At 47.2% G+C, this 13,474-nt stretch overlaps 1 protein-coding gene across 2 annotated transcripts in view; it reads right to left on the bottom strand.

Moving 5' to 3' along the window:
- DOP1B (DOP1 leucine zipper like protein B) overlaps positions 1 to 13,474 on the bottom strand; it is a 132,404-nt gene that overhangs the window by 95,768 nt on the left and 23,162 nt on the right. The window lies entirely within an intron of this gene.

The following is a 13,474-nucleotide window of genomic DNA, read 5'->3' as shown; positions in this document are numbered from 1 at the left end:
CACACAAATATTACTGAAGGCCTACAGGGTAAAGTTCACGCTTTTTTTTTTTTTTTTTTTGAGACGGAGTCTTGCTCTGTCGCCCAGGCCGGAGTGCAATGGCGTGATCTTGGCTCACTGCAACCTCTACCTCCTGTACCTCCTGGGTTCAAGCGATTCTCCTTCCTCAGCCTCCTGAGTAGCTGGGATTACAGGCACATGCCACCACAGCCAGCTAATTTTTTGTATTTTTAGTAGAGATGGGGTTTCACCATGTTGGCCAGACTGGTCTCGAACTCCTGACCTCAAGGGATCCACCCGCCTCGGCCTCCCAAATTGTTGGGATTACAGCCGTGAGCCACCACATCTGGCCAAGTTCACGTTTCTTAAAAGGTCTCCCAAGCACGGCTCCTGCCTGTTCTGCCTGCAGTCCATGGCTCCGGCCTTCCTTTCACTGCCCCTTGCCTAAATGCCCTTCCGGCCACCTTGCTAACTCTTCCTCACGTGTGATTTAGCTCAGTGCCCCCATCTCAGGGAGGCAGAACAGGCCTTCCCTCTACAGTGCGAGGGCAGGGACTATCTCACTCTTCTCTGCTGTCTCCAGCACCCTGCACAGTGCCTAGAACAAAGCGGGCAGTTGGGAAGAGCATCTAAGACATGTGCAATGCCAGCTGCATTCCATCCACATCAGAATCGTGGGCCCTCAGCCTCATGACCGCAGGGCCATGACAACTTTCCTCTTGTACGCAAACACTACGATCCCACCTCTAAAGCACACTCAGGTTATGCAGGACATAAAAGGAAGACAAGGAAAACAAGAATATTTTTCATCAGATACCTGTGGTCTAAGTGAATTCTCAAATTCAATAAAATGACATCTTTAAAAAAAATCAGATATGGCCAGGTGCGGTGGCTCACACCTATAATCCTGGCACTTTGGGAGGCAGAGGTGGGTGGATCACAACGTCAGGAGTTCAAGACCAACCTGGCCAACATGATGAAACCCTGTCTCTACTAAAGACACAAAAAATTAGCCGGGCGTGGTGGCGCGTGCCTATAATCCCAGCTACTCAGGAGACTAAGGCAGGAGAATCACTTGAACCCAGGAGGCAGAGGTTGCAGTGAGCCAACTGCACTCTAGCCTGGGCAACAGGGTGAGACTCCATCTCATCTCAAAAAAAAAAAAATCAGATATAACTAGTGGTCATCAAAAAAGGGTTGCACTCTGTTACACAGGCTGGAGAGCAAGTGTGCGATCATGGTTCCATGCAGCTTCAACCTCCAGCTTCCAGTGATCCTCCCACCTTGGCCTCCTGAGTAGCTGGGACTGCAGGTGCATGCCACCAAGCCTGGCTAATTTAAAAAAATTGTTCTGTAGAGACAAGGTCTCCCTACATTGCCCAGAATGATCAGCTGGTCTCAGACTCCTGGGCTCATGCAATCCTCCTGCCTCAGCCTCCCAAAGTGCTGGGATTATGGGTGTGAGCCACTGCGCCGAGCCCTTAAAACATCATTTATGAAGAATGTGATACCTTAAGACAAAGGGAATGCTAACAAAATAATGTGAAAAAATGTGCTTATGTTCCAAAAAGGAAAAAAAAAAAAAAAAGAACAGAGGAGAGGCCACTTAACTTCCACACTGTCACAAAGGATGAAAACAGACCGACGGTAGCAGCAGAGAAGGAATGAACGTGGATAATGGACAGGAAACAGTACATTTGCTCACGGGCAATTTCAAACACATAGAACGGTCAGGCAGCCAACACCCAGCTTCACCACTAGCAATGCCTGGCCAGCCCACAGAAAACATTTCCACGACTCCCATGGCTTACTGATCACAGGCTAACAAGCTTTCTCCACGGATTCAAGAGCAGGAGAGCTAAAAGCTGTCTTGACCTGTACCATTATTTTTGTCAAGGCAGAGTTTTCTCTTTTTAACACTACCAAATCTCATTTTTGCTCAGTATACTCTAAGACTTCTGCTATTTGGGACAAAAAAGATATTAAGTACTTCCCATGGGGAGCATCTGGGATTCCTAAGAGGTTCCCTCAGTCTGTGCACACAGCAGGATCCCTTTCTTCTGCTCTTTTGAGGATAGGCATGGCAACGTGACATACTTGGGGCCAACAAGATGAATAGAATTATGGGAGTCACTTCTGGCACAGATCTTCAAAGCCAACTCATAGCTTATCACTTCTCTTTTCCCTGCCTCTAAGATTATGGAAACGCAGGTTGAGATAAAGCCCCTGAGAAATTTCAGAGAGCAGAAACCACTTTCTGATCCAGTAAGGCAGAAATAAACCATGTTGTAAAAGTCACCATGATTTGAGGATTGTTTGTTACTGTGCATAACTTTCCCTATCCTGACTGATACATCTCTTTTCATATGAACGCAATTGCAAGGAACCACAACCACTCATTTCGAATTAATAGAACTGATTGCTATTTTTTCTCATTTACATGTGTTACCTCACTTCATTTAATGTGAAAAAGACATAGAAAAAGACACATAGCCCAGAACTGAGGCTGTAACCAGTAAAAGTGGAATGAACTTGTTCACTGTATGTTGACCATGTTTATCATGTTTTGATTTTTTGAGACAGGGTCTCACTCTGTCACCCAGACTGGAATGCAGTGGTGTGATTGCAACTCACTGCAACCTCTAACTCCCAGGCTTAAGCAATCCTCCCACCTCAGTCTCCTGAGTAGCCAGGATTATAGGCGTGCACCACCACACCCTGCTAATTTTTTTTGTTTTGGGGGGATTTTTTTTTTTTTTTTTTGAGCCAGAGTCTTGTTCTGTCACCAAGGCTGGAGTGCAGTGGTGCAATCTCAGCTCACTGCAACCTCCACCTCCCAGGTTCAAGTGATTCTCCCACCTCAGCCTCCCAAGTAGCTGGGATTACAGGCATGTGCCACCACACCCGGCTAATTTTTGTATTTTTTAGTAGAGACAAGTTGAGCCACATTGGCCAGGATGGTCTTGAACTCCTGGCCACAAGTGATCTACCTGCCTTGGCCTCCCAAAGTGCTGGGATTACAGGCATGAGCCATCATGCCCAGCATCTTTGGTATTTTTTTGTAGAGATGGGATTTCGCCATGTTGCTCAGGCTGGTCTCGAACCCCTGGGCTCAATTGATCCACCTGCATTGGCCTCCCAAAGTGCTGGGATTACAGGTGTCAGCAACTGTACCCAGCCCATGTGAATAATGTGAGAAAGGCCCATCTGAGACAGGCAACTGATTTCTGTTGAAGAAAAGGTGCACTAAAGGCAAACTCAGACTGCTTATCAAGAGAGACAAGCTGCAGTTGTCTTCTTTAAAAATGCAGCAAGAAGGCTGGGTGCGGTGGCTCACGCCTGTAATCTCAGCACTTTGGGAGGCCAAGATGGGCAGATCGCCTGAGGTCAGGAGTTTGAGACCAGCCTGACCAACATGGTGAAACCCTGTCTCTACTAAAAATACAAAAATTAGCCAGGCGTGGTGGCACATGCCTGCAGTCCCAGCTACTCAGGAGGCTGAGGCAGGAGAATCACTGGAACCTGGGAGGTGGAGGTTGGAGAGAGTCGAGATTGTGCCACTGAACTCCAGCCTGAGTGACAGAGTGAGACTCTTCTCAAAAAAAAAAAAAAAAAAAAAGAGAGAGAGAGAAATGCAGCAAAAGCAAAGGCAATGAACCAATAGGACTTAGAAAAATGAAGAGATATCCTTCCTTTGTGATAAGAAAAATAAAATTAATATAACAGTGAAATATCATTTTCTTCACCCATCAGAGAGGTAAGCTTGACTCAAGCGTACAGGTCCAAGCATAGAGCAGAGTGATCTAGAGATCATGAACAAAGTTAATCAAAACCAGGTCTGGATTTGGCCAGACAGAACTTGCTGGACTGCTCCTTGGAGCTGTCGTCACACAGAGATTGAGTGTTTATACACTCCACATGGAGCCTCGCACTTAACAAGTGCTTCAAAACTAAGGCTAAACAAAGCAATAACAAAACTGAGGCTATTACTGATGCCTGGTCTAAATATGCAAGCTTGGGCACCAGAGCCGCCAATTCCAGTTTCGGAATTTGCAGTTCGGGCAAATTACCTTTCTGGGCTGAAGTTTCATCTGTAAAAATGAAGACTGTGATACCTCACGAAGTTACAAGCATAAAGAGATACCATGTATAAAGAATATAGCATACTGCCCAGCACAAAGTAAGTAATCCACACACATGACCTCTTAGTATAATGACAAATTGAAAAATAAGCAGAATATTTAAAGATGGAGACTCCACTCTTTGTGCAGAAGCTCAGAGCTGTAGCCCAGTGGAGAAGGGAGAACCAGTTGCTTGGATCAGTGGTAAAGGCCACCATGGAGGTTCCCACTCGGGCTCCCCGCAATTCCACCTTATAAGACTTTTCCGTGATGCACTTCAGTCTCACTGAGGGCCAGCACCAGACACAAGAGGGACAGCACATTTTTAGGGCAAACTTCTCTGGTGGATACTAATGGGGTACAGGAAATGCTACCCCAAAATATGGTACCTGGGAAACTGAGAAAACAGCAGAAGCAGGAAGGATACTCTCACCTTCCTCCCTGTGGCAGCTCATAAAGCCTAGGCAGCTCATAAAGCCTAGGGAGATCAAGATCTCCCTCCCTTCTCCTCTGAACGCCCTGTGACAGGCGTCCTGCCCTATACCCAGAGGGAAGGAATGTCTCCCAGAGGCACCAAGAAGAACCTAAACAAACAGGCCTTGCTAAATTCCCCCCAGGGTATTCCTGAATCATCACACCCTGCATCCAGTCATTCTACGCGACTCGACTGTCACACTTCATCAAACCCAAGCATAGAGACACAGATTGGAATCCCTGTTTCTCCAAGTCTTCATTTCTGAAGGCTCTCATGCCATGTAAAACTTAATTTGCATGCTTTTCTCTCGTTAATCTCTCTTTCGTTATAGGGGTCTAAGCCATGAACCTTGCAATGGATGAGGAAAAGATATTACTTCTTCACCCCTTCAACACTGTTCTTTACAATTGCTAATGCCCTGTACCCAAAGACAACACCAGTGCCCTCCTTCAAGTACAGGACTTAGGAAAGCTTCTTTCTTAGATAAAACAGTATGAATTTCCTTGTTCTAAAGAATGAAAGTGGGGCCGGGCACGGTGGCTCATGCCTGTAATCCCAGCACTTTGGGAGGCCAAGGTGGGCAGATCAGAGGTCAGGAGATCAAGACCATCCTGGCTAACACGGTGAAACCCCATCTCCACTAAAAAATACAAAAAATTAGCCGGGCGTGGTGGCGGGCGCCTGTAGTCCCAGCTACTCGGGAGGCTGAGGCAGGAGAATGGTGTGAACCCAGGAGACGGAGCTTGCAGTGAGCCGAGATTGTGCCACTGCACTCCAGCCTGGGCAACAGAGTGAGACTCTGTCGCAAAAAAAAAAAAAAGAATGAAAGTGGCTGGGCACAGTGGCTCACACCTGTAATCCCAGCACTCTGAGAGGCCAAGAAGGACAGATCACTTGAGCCTAGGAATTGGAGACCAGCCTGGGCAGCATGGCAAAACCCGGTCTCTACTAAAAAAATACAAAGAAATTAGCTGGGTGTGGTGGCACATGGCTATGGTCCTTGCTACCTGGGAGGCTGAGGTGGGAGGATCACCAGAGCCCAGGAGGCTGAGGCTGCAGTGAGCTGTGATCATGCCACTGTACTCCAGCCTGGGCGACTCTTGTCTCAAAAAAAAAAAAAAAAAAAAGAATGAAAGTTAGTTTTTGGTATTTTTTTTTTTTTTTGACAGTGTCTTGCCCTGTTACCCACAGTGGAGTGCAGTGGCGTGATCTTGGCTCACTGCAGCCTCAATCTCCCAAGCCCAGGCAATTCTCCCTTCTCAGCTTCTCGAGTACCTGGAACTACAGGCGTATACCACCACGCCTGGCTGATTTCTATAATTTTTGTAGAGATAGGGTTTCGCCATGTTGCCCAGGCTAGTCTCAAACTCCTGAGCTTAAGCAATCCACCCACCTCAGCCTCTCAAAGTGCTGAGATTATAGGCATGAGCCACCACGCCCAGCCAAGAATGAAAGTTATCCTAAGGAGTTTGAGACTAGCCCGGGCAATTTGGTAGGGCTCCATCTGGAAGTTTCTGTTTGGGAGGATGAAAAGGTTCTGGAGATGGATGGCAGGATACACAATATAAATGTACTTAATACCACTGAACTGTGCCCTTAAAAATGGTTAAAATGGTCAACTTTAGGCCATGTGTATTTTACCACAATAGCATAAACAGAAAAGAAATAATGCTGTTTCATGGCAATCGCTCTTGCTGGCTAAGGCTGTAAGAGCCATAAACTCTTTTTTTTTTTTTTTTTTGAGACGGAGTCTTACTCTGTTGCCAGGCTGGAGTGCAGTGGCGTGATCTCGGCTCACTGCAACCTCCGCCTTCGGGGTTCAAGCAATTCTCCTGCCTCCGCCTCCCAAGTAGCCAGGATTACAGGCACGTGCCACCATGCCCGGCTAATTTTTGTATTTTTAGTAGAGACGAGGTTTCACCGTGTTGGCCAGATTGGTCTCGAACTCCTGACCTCAAGTGATTCACCTGCCTTGGCCTCCCAAAGTCTTGGGATTACAGGCGTGAGCCACCTCGCCCAGCCTAGCCATGAATTCTTGAGTGATGCTTGCACGCCAGCCCCTCCTGGACTGAACTGACCAGAGAAGAGTGGGACTCATTTCAGCAAATTCTGATGCAGCCCAGGGATTCAGTCCAGCTCTCTTGAGAGTGAGCTTTCAATCTTTAATTACCACAATAACCTCCTTCTAGGGCTTGCAAACTCCTGATTCCCTCTTCAGGGTGTGTGTGTGGGTATGTGGTTTTTTTTTCTGTTTTTTTTTTTTTTTTTTTTTCTGACTTGTTTTTTAAAGTTCTAGTGGGGTTTGTCTTATTCTCTGACAGCATCTTCACCCTTCCCCCAACAACACTCTTCAGCTCCCATTTGGCAATGTCGCTGACATTATGACCCACTAGCCACGGCTAGGAAAACTCCAAGGTAAGAAGTATTTGGATCCCAAGAAAGAAGCCTTGCTCTCAAATTCCTTCTAACTCTCATCTAGGAGGAGAAGCAAGAGCTCCTGCCCTCATGGCCGGTCTTGGTGACTTTTCCTTCTTTGAGCTAAAACTGGGCCACATGTCACTCTCATCCCTCTCCCAGCAGGTCCAGGGCTGCCAAGACTGGAATTAGCACAAAACAGGTGTGCCACCCTCACACTACCTTTCTCATCTCCATCCTCCATCCAGGCTTTGCCAAGAATCTTCTCCAGCAAGAAAAGCTCAGCAAACACTTCCAGGACAGTTTCACTACCCAGAAACCCAAACTGGCTGGCCAGTAAGCTTAATATACGTATCATATGAGAAACATTCTTCTGCAACTATAGAATAAATATCACAGAGAAACAGATGAACTGAGGTGGGGCACAATGGCTCACGCCTGTAATCCCAGCACTTTAGGAGGCCGAGGCAGGTAGATCGCTTGAGGTCAGGAGTTTGATATCAGCCTGGGCGACACGGCGAAACCCTGTCCCTACTAAAAATACAAAAATTAGCCAGGTGTAGTAGCACAGGCCTGTAATCCCAGATACTTGGGAGACTGAGGTGGAAGGATCACTTGAACCCGGGAGGCAGAGGTTGCAGTGAGCTGAGATTGCGCCACTGCACTCCAGCCTGAGTGACAGAGTGAGACTCCATCTCGAAAAGAAAAAAAAAAGAAACAGATGAACTGGCCAGGAAAAATGGCCATGTTTTCAAAATCACTTTTAATTTAATTAATTTATTTATTTCGAGACAGAGTCTCTGTCCCCCAACACTGGAGTGCAGTGGTGCAATCTCGGCTCACTGCAACCTCCACCTCCTGGGTTCCAGTGATTCTCCTGCCTCAGCCTCCTGAGTGGCTGAGATTACAGGCATGTGCCACCATGCCTGGCTAATTTTTATTTTTTGTACTTTTAGTAGAGACGGGGTTTCACCATGTCGGCCAGGCTGGTCTCGAATTCCTGACCTCAGGCAATCTGCCTGCCTCAGCCTCCCAAAGTGCTGGGATTACAGGTGTAAGCCACTGTGCCCAACCGAAAATCTTTTTTTTTTTTTTTGAGATGGAGTATCGCTCTGTCACCCAGGTTGGAGTGCAGTAGTGTGATCTTGGCTCACTGCAACCTCCACTTCCCAGGTTCCAGCGATTCTCCTGCCTCAGTCTCCCAGGTAGCTGGGACTACAGGTGCATGCCACCACGCCCAGCTAACTTTTGTATTTTTTAGTAGAGACAGAGTTTCACCATACTGCCCAGGCTGGTCTCAAACTCCTGACCTCGTGATCCACCCGTCTCAGCCTCCCAAAGTGCTGGGATTACAGGCGTGAGCCACTGACTGTGCCTAACCCAAAATCCCATTGTTTTTTGAGACAGAGTCTCGCTCTGTCACCCAGGCTGGAGTGTAGTGGTGTGATCTCAGCTCACTGCACCCTCCCCCTCCTGGGTTCTAGCGATTCTGCTGCCTCAGCCTCCACAGTAGCTGGGACTACAGGCGTGCACCAGCACGCCCAGCTAATTTTTGTATTTTTAAGTAGAGATGGGGTTTCACCATATTGGCCAGGCCGGTCTCGAACTCCTGACCTTGTGATCCACCGTCTTGGCCTCCCAAAGTGCTGGGATTACAGGTGTAAGCCACTGCACCCAGCCTTCAAAATCACTTTTTAAAGTGCTAAAAAAAATAAAAAAGGAGAAACTGATTAAACAGGAAATTAAACTTTCTTATTTATTTCACTCAGGAACTACACTGTTCTAAAAGCATTCCTTGAGCTATAATTAGGACATAATTGTAACATTTTTGACCTCATTATATGCATAGGCTCAGTAGGCTGACCTTAAAAGAAAATACTAAAATGTTAAGTATAAAGTATGTTTGAAAAAAAAAGATTCAAACTACATCCAAGCTTAATAGAAATCAGGAAGTGTCACTGTTGCTCCACCCAAGAAAATATCTTTGTTTTCCTTTGACTTTACACAACCTGACAGTATGACAGTCCCCAGGACACGGCATGATTTAGAAGCATTCTGTGTAGGGAACACGATGAAAAATTCCAAAAGGTTACACCATGGACACAAGTTAATATGCTTAAAAATGGTTAAGATGGTAAATTTTATGTTATATGTATTTTACCACAATTTGTTTATATGTATTTTACCACAATTTAAAATGCTTTAAAAAAGGAGTAATTTAACCATATGGGTGGGGAGTGGACAGAATTATGTTTCATTTTTAAAACGCTTTATTTAGCCTGTAAAATAAAAATGTTAAATGTTTCCTTTAAAAGTTCCTAGAAGAGACAGTCACCCTACTTTTGCACAGAGTACAATGCTGACTTCAGAACGCCAGATGTCTTTGTCTAGAAAGAAATGTAAGTCAGCCAATTTAAAAGCACGTCTCCCACCAAGCAAATGAGGAGTTGCATTTTTCACGGTGAAACACCGACATGTCTTCCTTCTGGAAGTGAGGCATCTTTGTAAGGGTGTTCTTTTCATGCCACTGAAAGGAAGCTGCACAGTGGCACAGTGAGTCAGGGAGGCCAGGTGACACAGGCTTGAACGCTCAGTGAAGCACCTGCCAGGGAGCACTGTTAGTGCCCTTTAGACGGGACGAAAATGGAACAGACCAGCACTTGGCCGGGACTTCCCAAGTGCTCATGGTGTGGCATTCCACCTTGACTGAAATGGCATGACCCGGTTGCTTTGCCAGCTTGAGGGAGTGGCGGTGGCAAGAGATAAGCTGGAGAAACAGGCAGAAGGCAAGGCTGCCAAGAGCCATCTCAGGGAGTCGGGGTTCCATAGGTAACCAGTGAGACCAGTTTTTGTTGAACTGGGAGAGCAGTGCTGCTATAACTCCTATGTAAACAAGGAGCTTCCTTCTCTGAAAGGTCACAGCTGAAATATCATTGTGTTGTATTTACCTAAGTCAGCTTAACCCTAACAGGGCCATGCACGTGATTAATCAGCTCTCAGCATGAGTTATCCACATCCCCAAATCCCAGCTTCCAATAAAGCTGCTAGCAAGGAATGGGTCACTCAGGCTAACTCCATCTTCTGCATCAGATAAGAAGACACATTACAATATGCATTTTTTTCCTTTTAAAATTTTCTTAAAATTACCATGCTGCTTGAGTAGGAGTAGAACTGAAGGCTGAGTGTATCACCTACTAGAGATTTTAAAAGCATGCTCAGAAAAAAAAGAAGCAGGCCAGGCACAGTGGCTTACGCCTGTAATCCCAGCACTTTGGGAGGCCGAGGCAGGTGAATTGCTTCAGCCCAGGAGTTCAAGACCAGCAACACGGCAAAACCCTGTCTCTATAAAAAATACAAAAATTAGCTGGGCATGTGATGTGCACCTGTAGTCCCAGCTACTTGGGAGGCTGAGGCAGGAGGATCACTTAGAACTAGGAGGTCAAGGCTGTGGGTGAGCTACGATTGCACCTCTGCACTCCAGCCTGGGCAACAAAGTGAGACCCTGTCTCAAAAGTAAAATAAAAAATAAAATAAATAGGCTGGGCACAGTGGCTTATGCCTATAATCCCAGCACTTTGGGAGGCAAAGGAAGGCGGATCACCTGAGGTTGGGAGTTCAAGACCAGCCTGGCCAACATAGTGAAACCCCATCTCTACTAAAAAAAAAACAAAAATTAGCCAGGTGTGGTAGCGGGCTCCTGCAATCCTAGCTATTCAGGAGGCTGAGGCAGGAGAATCACTTGAACCTGGGAGGCGGAGGTTGCAGTGAGCTGAGATGGTGCCACTGCACTCCAGCCTGGGCAACAGAGCAAAACTCTTGTCGAAAGCCAGGCCTTGGCTTCAGCAACGTCATTCTCCCCACAGACGATGAATGGGTGCTGGCCAGTCAAGCACCCTCCCCCGGGAAGGGAGGGGAGGGGAGGGGAGGGGAGGGGCAGGACAGCCAGCTCACCCAGGCCAGGCCTTGGGGGAAGAGCACAGTGGGTGCTTGACTGTGGCTGGCACCCACTCACCGTCTGCTGGGGGAATGACATTGCTGAAGCCAAGGCCTGAGCCCTGGTACCTTGGCAGGTTCAGAAGCTCATTTGTATCAGTTTACCCAGAGGTGGCTCTGCTGTGGAGGGAATGTTTTGCTGGCCGCTGGTCGAGCTAAGACGGGCTCCGAAAGTCAATGGGAGGGGAACTGTGACAGAGGCCAGGCTCTGAGTGGCAGGCCTGGGTCGGAGTCTGGGCTCCAGCTCTCATCTGAGCAAGCCTGTCACAAGTCACCTGATAGCTCTGAGGCTCTGCTTTCTCACCCATTATTTCTGAAAGCTGGAATCCTCCAAAGTTAGCACCATTCAGCCCCTTTTACTGAAGAACAAGCTGGAGCTCAGAGGTCTGCCTGCAGCTTCCCAGGTGTGCAGAGTATTTCAGGTCCGCCAGCGCCCTGCAAAGCCCACACTCCGGGGGTGGGGGTGGAACATGTAGACATGTCAGGGGAGGCTGAGGAAGTGCTGTAGGTGACCAAAAATATACCATCACCTACTCATAAGCTGGTCGTGCAGGATAAACTCAAAAAGGAGCTGAAACATACAGGGTATTCATTCTATTTCCACTTCCCCAGTGTGTCAGGGTTAACACTGGATATGCGTACACATGTCCACACATGCAGGCACACAAATACATACATACATACTTCCCATACATATACACACACACACCCTCTACACATGCATACATGTACACACATGCACATACACACTCCACACATACACACTGCATACATATACACACATGCATACACACATCCCACATGTGTACACATACACAAGTCATGAGCAATAGGGCCTGTCAGCCACACAGGCTGCTCCCAATCTCTTAGTTAAGATGACTCAGGAATCCACATGCTAGATCAGAAAATTACTTCTTTTTTTTTTTGTGAGACGAAGTCTCGTTCTGTTGCCCAGGCTGGAGTGCAGTGGTGCAATCTTAGCTCACTGCAACCTCTGCCTCCTGGGTTCAAGCAATTCTCATGCCTCAGCCTCCCAAGTAGCTGGGATTACAGGCACCCGCCACCACGCCCAGCTAATTTTTGTATTTTTAGTAGAAACGAGGTTTCACCACGTTGGCCAGGCTGGTCTCAAACTCCTGACCTCAAGTGATCCACCCGCCTTGGCCACCCAAAGTGCTGGGATTACAGGTGTGAGCCACCGCGCCCGGCCCAGAAAATTACTTTTTAAAACACAAGGCAACAAACTCACCGCTGCCTCACAGCGGGTAAGCTGCAGCACACATGTGCAAATGCTGCCCCTTATTTTTCCCCGTCAGAGTTTATTATGACACTTAGACTCAAAGCCACTCTGTCTTGCCACTAACGCCTACTTTTCCTGTCTTCCCACAGAGGAAGTTTAGGTAGCTGTGATGCTGTACAGTACCTTCCGCATTTCTAGACTTGTATTTTATTCTTTTGCGATGGCACAGCACTTCCTCAGCCTTCCCTGACATTGTTACATGTTGCCCTCAACCCTAGAGTGTGGGCTTCACAAGGCGCTGGCCGACCTGAAATACTCGTCATACACCTGGGAAGCTGCAAGCAAGCCTTTGAACTCCAGTTTCTTCATCAGTAGAAGAGGCTGAGTGGCACTGAGTTTGGAGGATCCTAGGTTTGAAAAACAATGGTGGCAAGCATATAACAGGGGCTCACAAAGGAAACTGTTCTGTTTGGGGGGTCTAAGAGCTAACAGTCTCAGAAGTGATGAAAAATGGCAGGAGGAGGTGAAGGCAGCTGAGTTCTGCAATAAACCACAGGAAAAGAAGGTAAGGATGTGGGGCCGACTCTCCCTTCAGAACACAGTCTACACCTTGAAATGTACATGATGCAGAGAACACTGCCATTCTTATGCATTTATCATCACAAACCAGAAAATCAAATAATAGTAATCATACCGTTAAAAATATAAAATGACATATTATCGGGAAATGTTATTTTTCTAATTTTTAAACATATTTTATTCCACATACAAATGATCTGTTTAACAAACAGCAAAGCTTATAGGGAAACCTGCTTGTTAAAGTCAGAGACAGAAGAAAAGAAAGAATGCCTTCGGGACAGAGTCTTACTACAAATCCTCAACAGGTTTCAGTCCCCAAAGTTCTACTGGTAGAACTCAATATTCTTCAAAAATCACACCCAGAACAGAACTGGCATGTTCTAATGAAATGAGATGTTATCTCCTCCTCCCCAGCGCCTTCTTCTAGAGAACTCCCAGAGGCCTTCCTGACCCTCGGCGCTACAGCAGAGTGGGCGCAGAGTGGCTGTTCAGAGCTCCAGGCTCAACCTCCCACAACGATCCGGTTCCCCGCGGCCCGCAGAGCCTCCCACACCTGAAGCGCACGTGGGCTGCCTGCTGGGTCAGCACTTGTTGCGTATGCCGGGCAGCCTGAGCACCAAGGAGGGGAAAGCAGAGCCTCAGGCCGGCAGC

This window comes from Gorilla gorilla, chromosome 22 (assembly GCF_029281585.2).
Source record: "Gorilla gorilla gorilla isolate KB3781 chromosome 22, NHGRI_mGorGor1-v2.1_pri, whole genome shotgun sequence".
Classification (NCBI taxonomy): domain Eukaryota; kingdom Metazoa; phylum Chordata; class Mammalia; order Primates; family Hominidae; genus Gorilla; species Gorilla gorilla.
Note: the sequence above shows the minus strand (reverse complement) of the source record. Positions and strands in the feature narration are given on the sequence as shown.